Source organism: Pinus tabuliformis, chromosome 8 (genome assembly GCF_031772625.1).
Source record: "Pinus tabuliformis cultivar Carrire ecotype Pingquan chromosome 8, CPIR1, whole genome shotgun sequence".
Lineage (NCBI taxonomy): Eukaryota > Viridiplantae > Streptophyta > Pinopsida > Pinales > Pinaceae > Pinus > Pinus tabuliformis.
This window is the reverse complement of record NC_142294.1, coordinates 1,039,279,856-1,039,296,508: the sequence shown is the minus strand read 5'-3', so window position 1 is coordinate 1,039,296,508 and position 16,653 is coordinate 1,039,279,856.

Here is a 16,653-nt window from a genome sequence, read left to right as displayed (position 1 = left end):
GGAATGAATTCCTTCTGCATGAAAGAGATATTCACAATGGGATATTCATGCAACTGATAGTACATTGTCCCTCCATTTGATCTCAACTGGGTCTCTGTTTGAACTGACATGCATGAGTTATTTATGAGAGAATATTCAGTTATCTGAAGTGCAGCAGTTACATGCATGCATGCATTAACTAACTGAACTAACAATTAATTCAACAAACTGTTTGAACTCATCTAACTAGACTTGACTCAGTTAACTGAGCCAACTAATTGCAACTCAATATTACAACTCATCCTTATCTCTTTAATTGATGGATAAATTCCTCAATCAATGGAGAAATTGTTGCATGTCCCCACATAGACTTCATGTTTGATTCTCTACAACTAATTAACTCAAGATGAAATAATTAATTATTTAACAAACAACTGCTAAGATCAAATTCTAATTTTTACTTCTCTATTTTAGTTCAGGGACTAACTAAAATAGGAAGGTATCCCAAAATTCTATTTATAGCAGTGCTAAATTTATCACTTCTATATTTAGCATTTCTTGTTGCTATTTTCAACATAAACTAATTCTATGCTGGAACAACCTCCTCTACTCTCAATAAGTAGGGATCCCTCTTCCGCCTCTAAAATGAGTAAGTGCTATGCATAGTGAAAATGAAAATGAAAAAATGAAAATTCAAAAAATTCAGAATGAAAAATAAATACAGGGAAAGAAGAGAAAGGCTTCTTGCACTGGGAGATGATGCAAGTAACTCCGCCGGGGTACTGACCATGCTCACTAGCAGTGGAGCCATGCTTGTGTTCCTATGTGACTCTAGCAAGGTATTGTCTAGGCCTGCTGGCAATGGAGCAACACCAGAGATGAAACTAAGACTCTCACAACTATACTTCTTGTGCACCTATATACCCCTCAACCCCAATCGAAACAATTGCATTTCTTTGGCTTGGAATTTGTGTCAATCAACCAAGGGCTTGGCAGATGCTACATCTCACAATCAAGTTAGTGTGGAACCAAGATGAGCTAAGAACTGAAAAATACTTATGGAGGTGTTAAACTTGCTTTTCACGAACAAGGTCTATGCAGAGAGCTAGAGTTCTACCAATGTGTCTCCGAGTATTGTAGCGGTACAACCACCCTCCAAAATTCTTCCTTAGCCTATTTTGGAGCCTCCCTACCAACCTTACACAACACTTTGTCTTGCTTCATCAAAGTACTCAAGCTTCAGTGTTTTCCTTGCACAAAGGCAGCTTGTCGATCACAGTCGATCCATTCCCCTCACAGGCTATTTACCCGGACTTGGTCCAGCTACAAGTTGAGCAGATTCCCCTTGAAAATTGCATTCTTGGAGGGAAACTAGCCTTTTCCTCTAGGAATTGCGCAATCCTCTCTAACAGCTTGTTGGTCTCCAGGATTGCACAATCCTTCTAGCCAACCCTCCCAGAATGATTTTCACAATTTTTCCGATCAACATGTTGTTCAGCCTAGGATTTGCACAAATCTGGGCATCAGTCAACTGCTAGGCCCAGAAATTATGCAATTCCCTTGGGCAGTCAACACAGCTTATAGTCAGAAATGTGCATTTTTCTCCAGCAGTTAAGTAGTCTCTTGCATGTGTAGCTGAGTTGACCAGCTCCCTCCAAGACCAAGAAAAATTGACTTGCATGCATGGGTTGCTTCTCCCAAGGTAGCATGCAAAGGCATCCCTTGTTTCAGGGATCTATTTTTAGCAGTTGGAGGTTACATGCAAGGATCATTTCAAAAACCTCCCAACAAGTGTCGCTTCCCATAGATTTGTGGCATGCGTGTCCTAACCTCGATGTTATCAAAACTCATCAACTGGATGTTGCAGAGCTCATTCCTCATATTAACCTTGTATCTTTGACATCCCACATCACATCTAGGAGCAGTCAGCACATTTAACTCAGTTGTTTTGGGGTAAGCTCACTTCCCATGCCATGTGTTGCATTTCTGTGGCTTTTTGGGTTTTTGCTTGTATGAGTATTGTTTTCTTGATTTCATTGAATGCTTACTATCATTTACATGTATACTAGTTTTTTCTAGCTCTGTTTCAGTTTTCATTGTTGTCACATGCATGAAATTATTTTGCACTGACATTTGCCTAACTAGAAAAACTGCCTCACCCACATGCACGTTGATCTATTTCTGAATCTTTAGTTCATGTTTTTCATGAACTTTTAATTACTTCTGCTATCACTTAGTGTCGCCATGCATTCATTGACTTATTTGCTTTCAATTTCTCGTCAGCGAGTGGGGCCAACCTTGGCCTGGGCTATGCCTTCACCAAGGTTGCATTGTGCAATCTAGAAAAGGAAGGCTCACCTTCCTCTCCACATTTGCACATTCCTACCCAGAAATGGACTCTAGGACTGAATTGTACATTTCTAGAGGTTAGTGGCTGCTTGGCCCAAAAATTTTCACAAATTTGTCCTTGCGCAAACAGTCTTTCCCTGTTAGAATTGTGCATTACACGATCCCAACAGCCAACTACCAGACTGGACTGTGTATTGTGCAGTTCCAACAGTCAGTCAGTCTCTCAGTAGCTCAGACTATGCCTTGTGCAGTCTTGGTAGTCAGTCTCTTGACCTCTTGGCCGAAATTGCACAACCTTCATGATCATTCACCTAAGTATGTTGCATGTCATTTCTCATGTTCATTTTGGTTTTCGACTGACAAATTTCTTTCTATGAGTGTTTCCATGTCTCCAAGTATCACAGGTGTTCATCTGCCTCTCAGTAGTATATGTACAATGGTTTCCAAGAGAGCAGACATGAAGACACCGTTTAGAACACACTTGGGGATGTAGTCGATCACGTGTCCATGGGCTTACCTGCTCATGAAGACATCAAGTTGTCCGTGGACAAGGACATCAAGCAGAAACATCACAGCGAGCAGCACCATGAACAGTAGTTGAAAGCAACATACCAAATGTAGCAAACACAGTGAATGCAGTGAACGTAGCGAATGTAGTGAACACAACAAATGCAGTGAATGCAATGAACAAAATGAATGCAAGAGGAGGGTTGTTGACAATATAGAGGTGAAGAAAAGTTGCAAGATCAAGCAAATCCATTGGTAATGAAAGCAACTTTGGAGACCCAAGCTAATAAGTGACGATGTGACATGAAGATCGCGTGATGGTAGAATATGGAACAAATAAGGAGTTGCATGTGCTGAAGCAACAACTCAGGAAGAACATGAAGTTGCATAGACAACAGTTCTAGCAGGAACAGGAACAACAGTGGGTGCAACATGCACTCGCGGATGAAATTGCGCTAGTACAAATTAAGGATCTATCCCAGTAGCTAACACAGAGAAAATAGGGTGAGCAATGTTTTTGATCGCATGCAAGGGATCTAGTAGCATGCATGTCGTTGAGTGCATGCATGCAATCCAACCCATTCAACACACTCACCAAGGCAAAGACAAGAAGCAAGTCCAACTAGGGCTGAACATGTACTTCGACAAGTTGATGTGCATGACCACCATCACACACTTGAAGATCAGCACGGACACTATGCATCAGTGTGTTGCTAGTTCAACCATACCCAAGAAGACCATGCGCATGTTAGCATACGAGTTGGATGAAGGGGCTGAACCAATGCACCAGTTACAACATAGGCAAGAGTTTGCTTCAGCAAGATGTCATCATGAGGTGCATGCACATCATCATGAACGACCAAGCTTGGTATCAGCTCACCACCTTCACCATCACAAGCATTTCAAAGAGTTGATCTCATCATAGCAAACCAAGTGTCAGTGATGTATTGCTAGGCCTGCTCAAGCCATTTTGTCTCACATGAGTACATGTGCATTGTAATGTTGAGTCATGTCAAGTGTAAGTCAAGTGTCAACGGTTGGATGTAACAGTCATAGAGTAGGTGAAGAGTCATGAGGGTAGTTGAACTATCACAAAGGGGAATGTCAAGTGTCACCCCACTCTTTGCTATAAATAGTCCCTCATAACTCATTGTATAGGCTTTTGGTAAGCCAATATTCTACTAATACTAGCTTGAAGAAGGCTTGGATAGTACTATAACGCACCTTGGCTTCTCCACTACACGGAGCTAGTACATCTCTTTGGAGGAGTAGGTGGATGTGGCTGTAATGTTCCACTGATGGGGCTAGCAGGTTTACATGGTGTATTGTATGATTGTGACTTACACTTCTTTATATAATAAAAGCCAACACATTTTCATGCATATGTTGTTATTGTAGTTGCACTGCTCCGGTTTCCTTAATGATATATGTTGTTTAACTTACATACTTGTATATGAACTGATTTATATGCAATTATATGAAACTTGTTGTTAATGTGTTGCATATGTTGTTAATGATGTGACCGTCCGTGTCGACTGCTCTGCCAGACATCAAAAAAACCTTTCTCTGAACCTTGTTATATCAACCATCACACTCATCTCGAACTGATCCGTGAGTGTTTTTCATGTTATCTTACCTTGTATGTTGTGACTACCGTATTTGTGTCAACTGCTCTATCGAAAGTTGTACATTTCCTCTGTGTTGTGTGTTCCTAGCCGAGTTGGGACTGATCCCTTTCAACCTGGAATTCACCTTCACCTTCCTCTCCCTTTGAAGTGTTGAAACCTCTCATACTCATTCCATGACTCACTGCATCAGTCACACCTTTGCTACTAACAAAGTTATCTTACTTGCCTCTATGCGACATCACGGTCAAGGAATTACCTTGTGACCCACTGCTGGGACTCCTACACCAAATGGTCAAAGGTCTAATTGGGAATTCTCACCGAGGAGATCACTTTGACATGTTGGCAGGTCCAGTACCGTCAACACAACTTCTTGCATGTTGTCCTGTATGCCCATAGAACTGTTGGGATGCGTACATCCAAATCGTTTCTCTTTGCGTTACAAACCTTTGTCAACACATTCTCTAGAATATTATTGAATGCTTCCACTATACTATTGGCTTGGGGGTGATAGGGCGTACTCTTCTGATGGTATACCTAGAATTCTTTGAGAATCACACTCATTTTTTCGTTTACGAAATGCATACCCTTATCACTCATCAATACTTTAGGGCACCCAAACTATGTTAAGACATATTCAAATAGGAACTTCACAATGGTAGCAGCAGTACAATCCCTCACCAACTGCTCTTCTTCCCATATAGTTAAGTACTTTATCACATTAATTATGTACTGTGTGCCTGTCTTCCTTCCTGGTGGTTGTATCAGACCTACAAAGTCAACTGCCTATTTTTCAAATACTTGTATCGAAACCTGAGGGTTTAGGGGAAATTCTCTCTGTGTGAAGACTTTTCCATCCTTTAACAAGCATCACATGTTTTATAAAATTCCTTAGAATCTTTCATTGTCAGCCACCATAACCCTACACACATAATCTTCTGCGTGGTTGCTCTACCTGCATAGTGTCCTCCCACCACTCCTCCATGGGCCGCGGCAAGGATACTAGTGCACTCAAACTCTGGAACATATCGGCACAAAGTTTCATCTGTCCCAATCTTATACAAATGTCCCACTATAACAAAAAAATCAGCAGCGTGGACCACTAGTTCCTTCTTCTGTTGAGTATAATACCCTTCTAGAGTTGTTCCAATAGTTAGAAACTGAATTATATTTGCAAAATGATCATCAGCAACATGCATAGCAAAGAGTTATGCATCTAGAAATCCTTCATCTATATTAGCTGGTTTTTCACCTGTCTCGATTCAGCTTAGGTGATCTGGTCCCACATGCAGTCGTTCGGGCTTCACAATCACTTCAAAATCATATTCATAAAACAACAACAACCCCTGACAAATTCCCCCCCCCCCAAAACAATCTTATTGATCAAGTATTTGAGAGCGGAGTGATCTGCGTACACTTTGAAATGTGTGCCCAACGAATAATGGCGAAACTTCTATAGTGCATAGACCATTGCCAGGCCTTCACGCTATGTAGTGGAATATCACCCTCACCCGACTAGGTCAATACCACACCCAATGCAATACACGAGGCATCTACATGGACGTGGAATTCTTTCTTCCAATCTGGAAACACCAAGATTGGCACAATCACCATTTTTTCCTTCAACACATTGATACTTTGTTGACACTTCTCATCCCAACAAAAAGGCACATCCTTCTTTAACAGTTTCTCCATCGACGCAGTTATCTGGGCATAAGACTTGATAAACTTCCTATAGTAGCCTGTGTGGCCCAACGTTGCACGCAGCTACTTAACATCCTTAGGAGCTTCTAAAATCCTAATCATTGCTATCTTTGTAGGGTCCGCCATCAATCCCTGCTTGCATACTACATGGCCTAGGAAAATTCCAAAAGGCACATAGAATATACATTTCTTCAAGTTCAGCATGATCTGGTATTTGCAACATGTATCCAACATGAGGCGTAGATTTGCAACATGGTGCTTTACCAATCAAAACATAGTCCATTCATCAAAATATACCTCCAAGAATTTATGAATGAACTCTTTGAACACCATAATTACTACCCTGGAGAATATTTTGGGCACGTTCTTCAATCCAAATGGCCTCACTGTATACTGAAAGCAACCCCACTCAGTCACGAGGGTTGTCTTGTTGCGATCCTTCATCGCTATCTTAATCTGATGGTATCCTGAGAACCCATCAGCAAATGAATAAGCCTCCTATCTGCCAACTTTCTCCAATACTTCATCTGTAGATGGCGTTGGGAATGAATCATGCACACATGCATCGTTCAGCTTTCTTAGATCTATGCATATTCTAATTTCCTCTATTGTTTCTTTTCCTATACAACCATTGGGCTCACCCAATCAGACTCTTCTACTGGTTCAATAATTCTGGCCTCCAGCATCGTATCAAGTTCCTTGCACACCTTTTATTTATACTTTTGATTGAGTCAATAGGGTCTCTTCTTGACAGGCTTTGCATCAGGTTTCAGAGTAATTTTCATTACACCTAGATCTCCTACGGTACGCTTTAGATCCAATCACCTTGTTGGGAATAGATCCTAGTATTTATGCAACAGTTCAACCACCTTATCGATTATATCTTCGTCCCAATAGTCTCCTATCTTCACAAACTTAGGCTCTGCATCAAATCAAATATTTACCTGTCGGGTTTTCATTAGTTCTATTACATCAGGGTTCTCTATTAAAGGTCCCTCAACTCTGTGTTGTTCCTTTGATTCTAGAATTTTAATGTTCTGTGGATCTTGTTCTTCCTCCTCAATAGTCACAATATAACATTCCAATGCATGGCATAACTGTGTACTCCAATATGGTTGAGCCCATTCTACCAGTTCCTTAGGCATCCTGGAGATACCATATTTTATCTCCTGAAGCGCTACATCAATGCATTTGAACCCATCCTCAAAGTTGAACAGCAGCAAAAATATTTCTCATAAGATATCCCATTCAGTTGTCCCATGGAAAAGCTATGTTTCTGATCAGAATCTGAATTAGGGGCACAAAGTAGCTCAAAAATCAAAGTTCTTAGAATCATTCTAACCCTAAACGACCACATCTATCTCGGAAAAATGATCCCAACACAACTCATTTCGTTCAAAACAGAGTTCATATGAGGAAGATAGAGCCTGCTGACTACTTTGCCAAATAGAAGAAATTTAAAAAAAAATATACAATCACTGCACAGTCAGTAGTACAGACTACTGACATGGTAGGTGACTGTACAAAGTCAAGGTTGTTCAATGGCATATCTAGATTCACCAAGTGGCATGTTTTTATTGGTTTGTAAGGTGGGTCATGTGGCATGTTTTTATTTGTTTAGAGAGGTTCAATGATGAGTGGACAAGTGGGAAGCCCAGTGGCCACCACGTGTCCCTCCCCAAAGGACAATTATCGACATGCAAAATATTTTTTATGGAGGCTCCAGGGTTCAACCCCGCCACCTCCTCTGCACAGGCCAAGGACTTAACCATCTCCGCTTTCTGTTGTGTCTTACCCATAATGTTCTCCGCATAAAAGTGGTGTTTAACATTTTTGGAGTTGGGGGTTAGGAGGGCCAGCCCTCCCATGTGAACACCACCCAACATGTAATGGTTACGTCTATCTATCCGGTGGCTACACAAACGATAACCGTGAAGCTCCAAGCCCTCATATGTGACCAGTTTCGTTAACCACAAGGTAAATATTAGCGAAGACTGCAGTGTAAACCATGACATTCAACACGATGTGTGAATGCACTCCTCCAGCGGTGATGGATACGGTTATAGTGATTGGAAACTACTATCCTAACCACCCAATAAACCGCGTTTGTGACATCCTCCATGGATACCATCAACATTAAGGCTAACATTTAGCCTAAAAATGTGCCATAAAATGAGTTTAAAACACTAATCCGGATTATTGTTCATTAATCTAAGTTTTATATTAATTAAACTCCAATTTAATCTGGTGGTAAATTTGGTAGTCCACCAATTTCGAAACTAGCTCCAAAATTAGTGGGACTAACTAGAATTCCTCCAAATTTTAATGGAGGTTTTCTAGGAGAAAACAGTTTTGACCATAATGGGAGAAAAATTCGACCAAATGGAGCTCAAGAAAAGGTGTTCCTAGATGATTTTGACATTATGAACACATTGGAATAGGCTTTAGAGGAAGAGAGGCACTTTTGTATGTTATTTTTCCACGTTGAAATTTAGGGAAGCCTAGGGCGACCAAGAGAGGAGGTCAAGCCTAGATTAGCTGTAGTCTAATTGAGAGGTTTGGAGAGTCATATTTGGGGTTTTTGGATGCTCTGAGTCCATTGAAGTAGGTTTCAAGAGTTGTAGAGCATTGTAAACTATAATTTTTTCCATTTTGAGAAAATACAGAGGCCCAAGCCATGGAAGCTGGACCAAGGAGATGTAGCCTAGGAGGGGTGAACTCCTTTATCAAAACACTGTGTTAAGTGTTTTTCTTGATGGTTTGTCGTACATTTACTTGTTGTTGTTCAACACTTGTATTTTACGCTATTTTTCTCATGAATGCCACATTAAACTTGATAAAATTTCCTCGTTTACATTAACAAACAACCTAAGGAAAACTATGCACAGGAAGCAATGGACAGGCATTTATTAATAAATCTATAATTGAAATTAGCACAGAAAAAATTACATTCAATCAAAGATCAGTTTCCAAATACCAGTTCATTGGGATTTTATCTAAGGTATGACAGAAGATGTGTATCCATTCTGGTTGTGGCTCTATTCCCCAAGCTCTAGTCCACCACGCCAAATTCTCGCAAGGATCATCCTTTCCACTGTATTTCTCATTCATCCTAGTATTAGCATATCCAAACCTTAATTTCATCATCCTTCTATAATCATTCCAACTAGCGAAGTTCTCTTTTTGTGTACCCCACCAACAGGAAGGTGTAGCACACACTGCCAATTCAAGCGCTTGGAAGTGATGTTCTTCAGGCACTTACTTTTCAAATTCATCCAAAAATAGATCAACATCAGTTAAACCATCATAATGTGGAAGCTTTCTTACCTCAGTTGAGACACACTGCAGTGATTTGGTCATCATATTGCATCAGAGCATAGATACTTCATGCAACCGATTCTACCAGTGCTCGAGCTCTTCATCCGAGTTTAAGGTATATGAACTATCCCTGTCCCAAGAAATTCATCCATCGGCCATAGGATTTATCCAATATTCGTTGTGCACTGTGATTTTGTATATCTGATCCAAATCATCGTCATCCTCCACAAAATCACGAACAAATTCAGTATAGCGTGCTCCCTCAGCATGGTCTAGCGGCACTATAAATCTGAGCGCCTTCCTTTCAAAATTCATCTTCTGCTTCTTCAAGTTGAATACCACATCCATGTCAAAATTTCAATCCATTAATAGTAGAACAAGATATGGATTGTTGTCATCTATTATCTCTATTACTTCAAAATCCAACAGATCACTTGCTCCTTCAATATCTACCATCACACCATATAATCGCCCCATCAGAATAATATTCTACTAATTGGCCATGCGTAGCTGTATAGGAGACCATTGTAGCATAGGTCTCCCCATCCTTGCCTGTGTTTGTTTAAGCAGCACATTTGCATCTAACCCTAGATCCAAAATTACTTGGTCCACTTTATACTCTCATATATGTGCGGTAAGCCTCATCTCGCGCCCTATCCACTTTTTATGCTTACCTAGCTTCCTTACAGCACGTTTTTCTGAAGGAAGCTTAATCTTACCCACATAGTTGTCTATTAGCTTTTGGAGTCCTTCTACTTCCTTCTTATCGTGCAATAACTTCATACATGTATTTAGAAAAGTGGCTAATAGCGAAGGATCTACCTCATGCGTCATACTAGTTTCTGGCAGTTTCTCCTGACTTCCTAAGGTGGAGGCCTCAATGAAGCTCTTCTTTGCTTCCATGAAGGTCTATTTAGCTTTATTAAGGTCAAATTCTACTACTTTCTCGAAAGCCTTAAGCACCTAACCTTCAGCCTTAGGCTACTTTCCCTTGTCTTCTTTTGTGTCCAAACCACCTCTTGTCACTATATGTACACTATGATCATCTGCGCGAGGCTCTGCCCTCATCATCTGGATGTTTTAGATAGATTGTTGTGTCTCCATCTTCTTTTCTTGCATCTTTGCTATAAGGATCGGGCAATCTTCTATCACATGCTCGAACTGTCTACAGTATTGACATGGTGGATGTGTGGGGTTTTGATAGTATTGCATGAAGTGTCCTACTTCACCACAGTTATAGCAAATAATCTAGCCATGACCCCTACCAACCCCTCCTCCTTTTCCTCTTCCATGGACTTGGAATCCTTCGTGCACTGCACCTATGCCCTGCTCTTGAGGCCAATTTTCTGACTACATTTGGTAGGTAGGGGTCCTATCCATCATTAGTTCATAACTTTGACAATGGCATTCATCATGACCTACAAAATTGCACAAGTTGCAAAACAATTTTTGAGGGGTTTGTACAAACTTCTGTAGCAGATGGAAATTGTTTGTCACGTGCTATCCTATAACCTAACATATAGTGTACCATAGTGCATTTCCCTTTCTTGGCCCAATGGTATTTTTTGGCTCCCCCCCATAAGATAATTCTGATAATCGGGACAATGGTCCTTATCGTGACCATGGCCCTTGCATTTTATGCACCAAAATTTTAGGCGAAATTTAGGTTGGGCCTCCTTTCCTTCCTGCACGCTCTACAACTCCAAGTGCAGGCTTTCTAGCTACGAGTGAATATGTTGTACTCCAATGTTTATATCCTGTATTGGTGAGGCTTCCACCTCATCATGATCTTTATAGCCTCTGCTTTGGTTGCTATCTTTTGTTGTGACAACGACAGTCTTAAGTGCGGTAAGAGTGATCCGATATACCAATCCCAATGCTGGGAATCTGTAATCGCCATATTAGCCTACCTGATCAAGCATTTCAACCTCTTATCGAAATCCCAGGACAAATCATTATATTTTGTTGAATTTCTTTGAACTTAGTTACTGACTGCACCTCTTAGTTAGGCTTTCTAAAAATTTTATTCAGTGCCTGCTAGGTTCTGCCAATGTCGCATTGGGGTTATCAGCACAATGCTTAATGTACCATGTTAATGCTCGGTCTTGCAAGGCCATGGCCAACTACACTTTCTTAATGTTATCACTTGTAATCTATTGTGTTGTCTACATAGCACCTGCAATGAACCAGAACTGTTCGGGGTCTTCTCTCCCTACCCCTTTAAAAATCGGCATATTCATTGAGTTTTCCATGTTGAATGGTGGATGTGGAGGTGGAGGTGGCAGTGTAGGTGAAGCTGTATGTGGTGGAGGTGGAGTGGATGGGCAAGGTATTCACGAGATACTCTGTCTAATCAATTTTACCGCACTCTAGAGGCCTGTGTGATGGATTTCCTAAGGTTCTTTAGCTTATATCTGCCTTTGCACAGATATAAATGTCAATTACTGCAACTCTATCGAAATTACCTTCAAGTATTCACGAGGGTACACGATCATACTAAATTTGCATAAAAGGCACAGATTCACTACTTTCACACAATAAACTATATCCCTAGATTTTCCTTCACATAGATCTACCCTTTTCCAAATAGTTAATTACAACAAATTTATATAATACTTCAAAAAGGTAGTTAATTAACCTTATCCTACATAAATATTATAAATCCCATAGTTTTGTGTAGTAAACATACTCTAATTCATAGAAAACAGATCACGATCGAAGATGCATAAACTTTAAACATAAAGAAGGAACAAGCCACAAATGTAATAGATTTGATCCAAAACAGTTTTTATTAGATTTAGCATTCAGTTACAGACTCTTTCCACCCTATGCACTTAGCTGTAGGGGCCCACGCACTCTGCTGCGGACTTACCAAGGTCTCCTCGCACTCAACTTTAGGAACCTTCCCCTTTCACCTAAGTATAGGAAACAAACCTTTCTTGCCTTAGCACCTTGCCCTTACAATGATTCTCTATAAAAAGTTATCTTCTAAGACTCGCTAAGACTCAACTATATATAGCATTTTCATTACAATACCATGGCCCATGGCCCATGGGTGAGTCTTAAAACTGACCTATCCCCTACCCATACAAGGGACTAATTCCCCTTTGACTCTTACTTAGCTTCACGCTCCGCTTTCTCATTTAGTGAAGACTTTACATTCTTTTACAAAACTATCAAAAATTGACCCTAGGGACCTTATCCCAACAAGGAGTGAGGAGTGGCTCCATTGTCCCACTACTGGGACTAGTTATGTATGATGTACAGATGTGTCTTGGGATTTTTTCTTAATTCAGAAGCCTATTAAGACCAACACGTTTTCACAGATTTTCTGTAGATGTTTGTAAGACTACTCTTTAAACATTTGTAATGCATGTTTTCTTAAGTTGTATTAAGATAGTTGAACTACTTTGGTTGTTTTAGTACTTACATTATTGAAGATTTTTTGTATTTCTTATCACAGTTGTCTCATCCTTGTGTTCTACTCCGCAGGACATTAGACAGACCTATCTTGTTTACTAGTTATAATGTCTGTCACATTCGGTTGGACTACTCTACTGGATGGTGTACGTGTTTTCCCTTGTACTTTGGTTTTAACAATTGTCGCATATGTTGTGGATTACTCCACTGGATGTTGGATAGAACCATTTTGGTTCGTGTGTGTCTCTCCCTGGGTGGTATTATTACCTCTCATCTAGAGGCTTACTTTACTCTCTCCCTTTAAAGTAAGAGAACCCAAACACAACTTAAATTACTTACTCACTAGGCATACTCACCTCACTTTTTGAAGATACAAGCATAACACTCTTATGTGCTGAACAACAAGAGCTTAGGAAAATCTCTACGATAATGGCAACTGGGCTATCGTACTGAATGGGACTCCTACACCAAACAATGTGAGGTCTAACTGGGACTTCATACCGGGGGAGATCCCCTGAATGTTGGCGGGTCTAGAACCATCAACACCAAGGTGCGTGTCTTTAATAGCCTTCTAACCAAAACCAGAAGCCTTCAAAAAGTGTGACAAATTTGTCTTAAAAATGTGGTAAAAAGAACAAGACTATGCCAAAACAATTTTAAAATGTGCCAAAATCCCTTCCATAAATAACATCTCCAATCCAGCCTCTCCTCACTTTTGGTTCATGAGATATGAACCCTAGAAACCCTTATTTTCTTCAATTATTTAAACATATCTGAATGAGAGAATTGCTAAAATGCCTCCTCCTTGTGCCTATATATAGTACTCCAAACCATCATTATGGGTTCAACTTGTCAAAGGAAACACAATTAATAAACTTCAAAAATTCATATCTCCTTAACGATGAGGAATTATAGAGAGTTCCATATACCATTGGAAAGGTCTCATAATAATTTTTCCAAAAATTTATGTTATGCTTCCATTTTAGCTAGGTAAATGGAGTGAAAATGCATTAAAAGAAAGGGCATCAAAATCTTTTTCTTGGACAACCTTTTACATTAATGGCAACTTCTTTCAATAATCTTCCCCTTTGTAATTGATGGCAACCAATATATTCTTCCTATAATATTTTTCCCCCTGTCTCCATGTTTCCTAGTCTTTCTCTCCCCCAGTGACATCAATGGAAAAGGGTGATTATTCTCTTTGGATCTACTCATTGTGAACTTGTAGCACTCAATAGTACTTCATCTTTATTTTTTTTATTTTTACCCTTTCCTTCCTTGTTATCCTTGGAGCTATTTTGTGTCACTTCAATCTTCTTTATCTCTTTTTTTTTCTAGGATGCATACGTTATCTTATTTTCATTGTTGCAACCAATTTTCTGGAGTCTTCTTATTTGATTTTGCATCTCCGGGAATAAAACACAATATTGTATCCCTCTTCACATTTTTTTATAACACTAAGGAGATTATGCTTTAAATATTCAACCAATAAAAAATTTGTTTCTTTTACATTTTCACTTCCAAGACTTACTACACCCTTTCCAAGTATCTTGACAAACGTGTCATTTCCAAATGCAACATTGCCACTTTTTCTTTTCTCCAAACTAATGAATTTGTTTTGGTCCCCAATCATGTGTGTCGAGCACCCACTATCTATGTACCATTCATCTTCTTTATTTTCAGCAAGCAATGCTAGTCTGCAATCTTCCTTCTTTTTCTTTTCCCATATTGTAGTTATATTCTTTTTTTTGTTTATGATAGGAGCATCTTCTTTTATATTTATACAATCTTGTGCCTTGTGACCAAGATTATTGCATTTGTAGCATACAATGTTTTGATCCATCAGTGGATCAAATGGATTGTAATTTTTGTTAACAAATCCATGAGCATTTCCAGGTCTATGGTCATCCTTTGTATATCCATAATCATTTATATTTCTTGTATAGTTGTTTATTGTATCAATTTTTCAATGAATTGCTTTATGTCCATTTCTACAAGAATAACAATGTACTAAGAAAATATAATTGGTAGAAACGAACATTCTTGGTGACTCGATTTTCTTGAATTTTGATCTTCTATTCCTGCTAGTGGTGACATTTTCCTATTGTTCTTCAACTCCTTTCTGTTTTTGTTTTCACCTTTCAAAGCATTGCCATAGATTCTATAGTTTTCTTCATTTTTCTTACTGGTGGTTTTGTGTCTACTTTACCTATGGTTGTTGTTTTTAAATTGTTATCATAACTAAGTTTCATCTTATCAATAGGTGGTCTTTGTTTCCTTATCATTTCATATAATATTTCAGTTCTTCTGTTGAATTTCAAGTAATCATTTAAGTTTACTTTTTTGAACATCATCTCCTTTCTTGTATAATCCAATTATGCTTTCAATTCCTCATAATCATTGGCTTTATCTTACTACTCCTTCAAATTGTTAATTGTCTTTTCAAGATCATGATTATATTCTTCACACCTTTTCAGTTGGCCTTTCAATTTTTCTTCAAGATTATCTTCGTCTCCCTATTCGGTTTTTATATCATATTTCATTCCCTAAAAGGTGTCTAGTTGCATATTTTTTTCTTCTACATCAAACTTAATTATATTTTTTATGAACTCTTCTTCATAATCAATATCATTTGTTTCGTAAGTTTTATGGTCATTGTTGTATCTAATTCTTGAACACAGTTTATTGGTTGGAAATTGTGCCAAGAAATCAACTCAACCTATTATAAGCCCAAGTTGGCTCTTGAACCAGAGGGGGCTCCCTCAACTGTTACAAGGCTAATGATTGTTCATGGAAATGAAAAGTAGCCTTTTAAGCATAGTGGCCATATTTAACTGGGTCTTTTGAGAGGTAGTTTCTTATGGTTTCAAATCTCTTCTTAAATAAAGAAATCCATCTCTTCAAAGAGCTCAATTAAGGTGCCAACATCTAGCCATGATAAATTAATGACAACTTTAAATATGAGTAAAGAAGACTAAATAGATATCAGGTAACATTGATATTCATTCTAAATATAGAATTCATCTAATAAGATGCAAAAGCGTGAAAAGATCCTTCAACGGCTTAAGAAAATATAAATTTCAATTGTGCAATAGAAATAATCTAATGATGTGGAGGAGAACAAATATGCCCAGCATTGAACATAACCTTGCAATGGAATGTCAGGGAGGTTGATTCTCAACCTAGACTTTCCCAATAATTGACACAATTTCAACTAATATGAAGAAGAGATAATGGAAACTGGAAATCATTTACATATGAAACAAAGTATATCAGAAGCTAAAGCCATAGACATTTTATTAAACTCTGAAAATATCATGCTTTTACACAAAATACAAGTCTTTATAAGCCCAAAAGTGAACCCTTCTTCCTTTGAAATCAAAGAATAAATAGAGAATTACAATCTTGAATATATTACAAGCTTCCCAGCATCAAATCTTATCAATTAAATAAAAATTCTAATTTGTGACCAAAAACTTGGACTAGTTTGAAAATCTTCTACCTTAAATATGGAAATTAATTTATTGATGTTGATATTCCTCCTTCAAATTTGTAGTTGATCCTTAGAATGTTGATTTTCCTCCTTTAAAATTGGATAATATCCTTTGATTGTTGATCCTCTGCCTTGAAATTTGGAGTTGATGATATTGCTTCCCCGAAATTCTGTTAACTACCTAACCTAGCAAATATGGCAAGTTTTGTTACCATTTCTCCAATTGACCTTTGACTACTATATTCATGCCCTTGGATC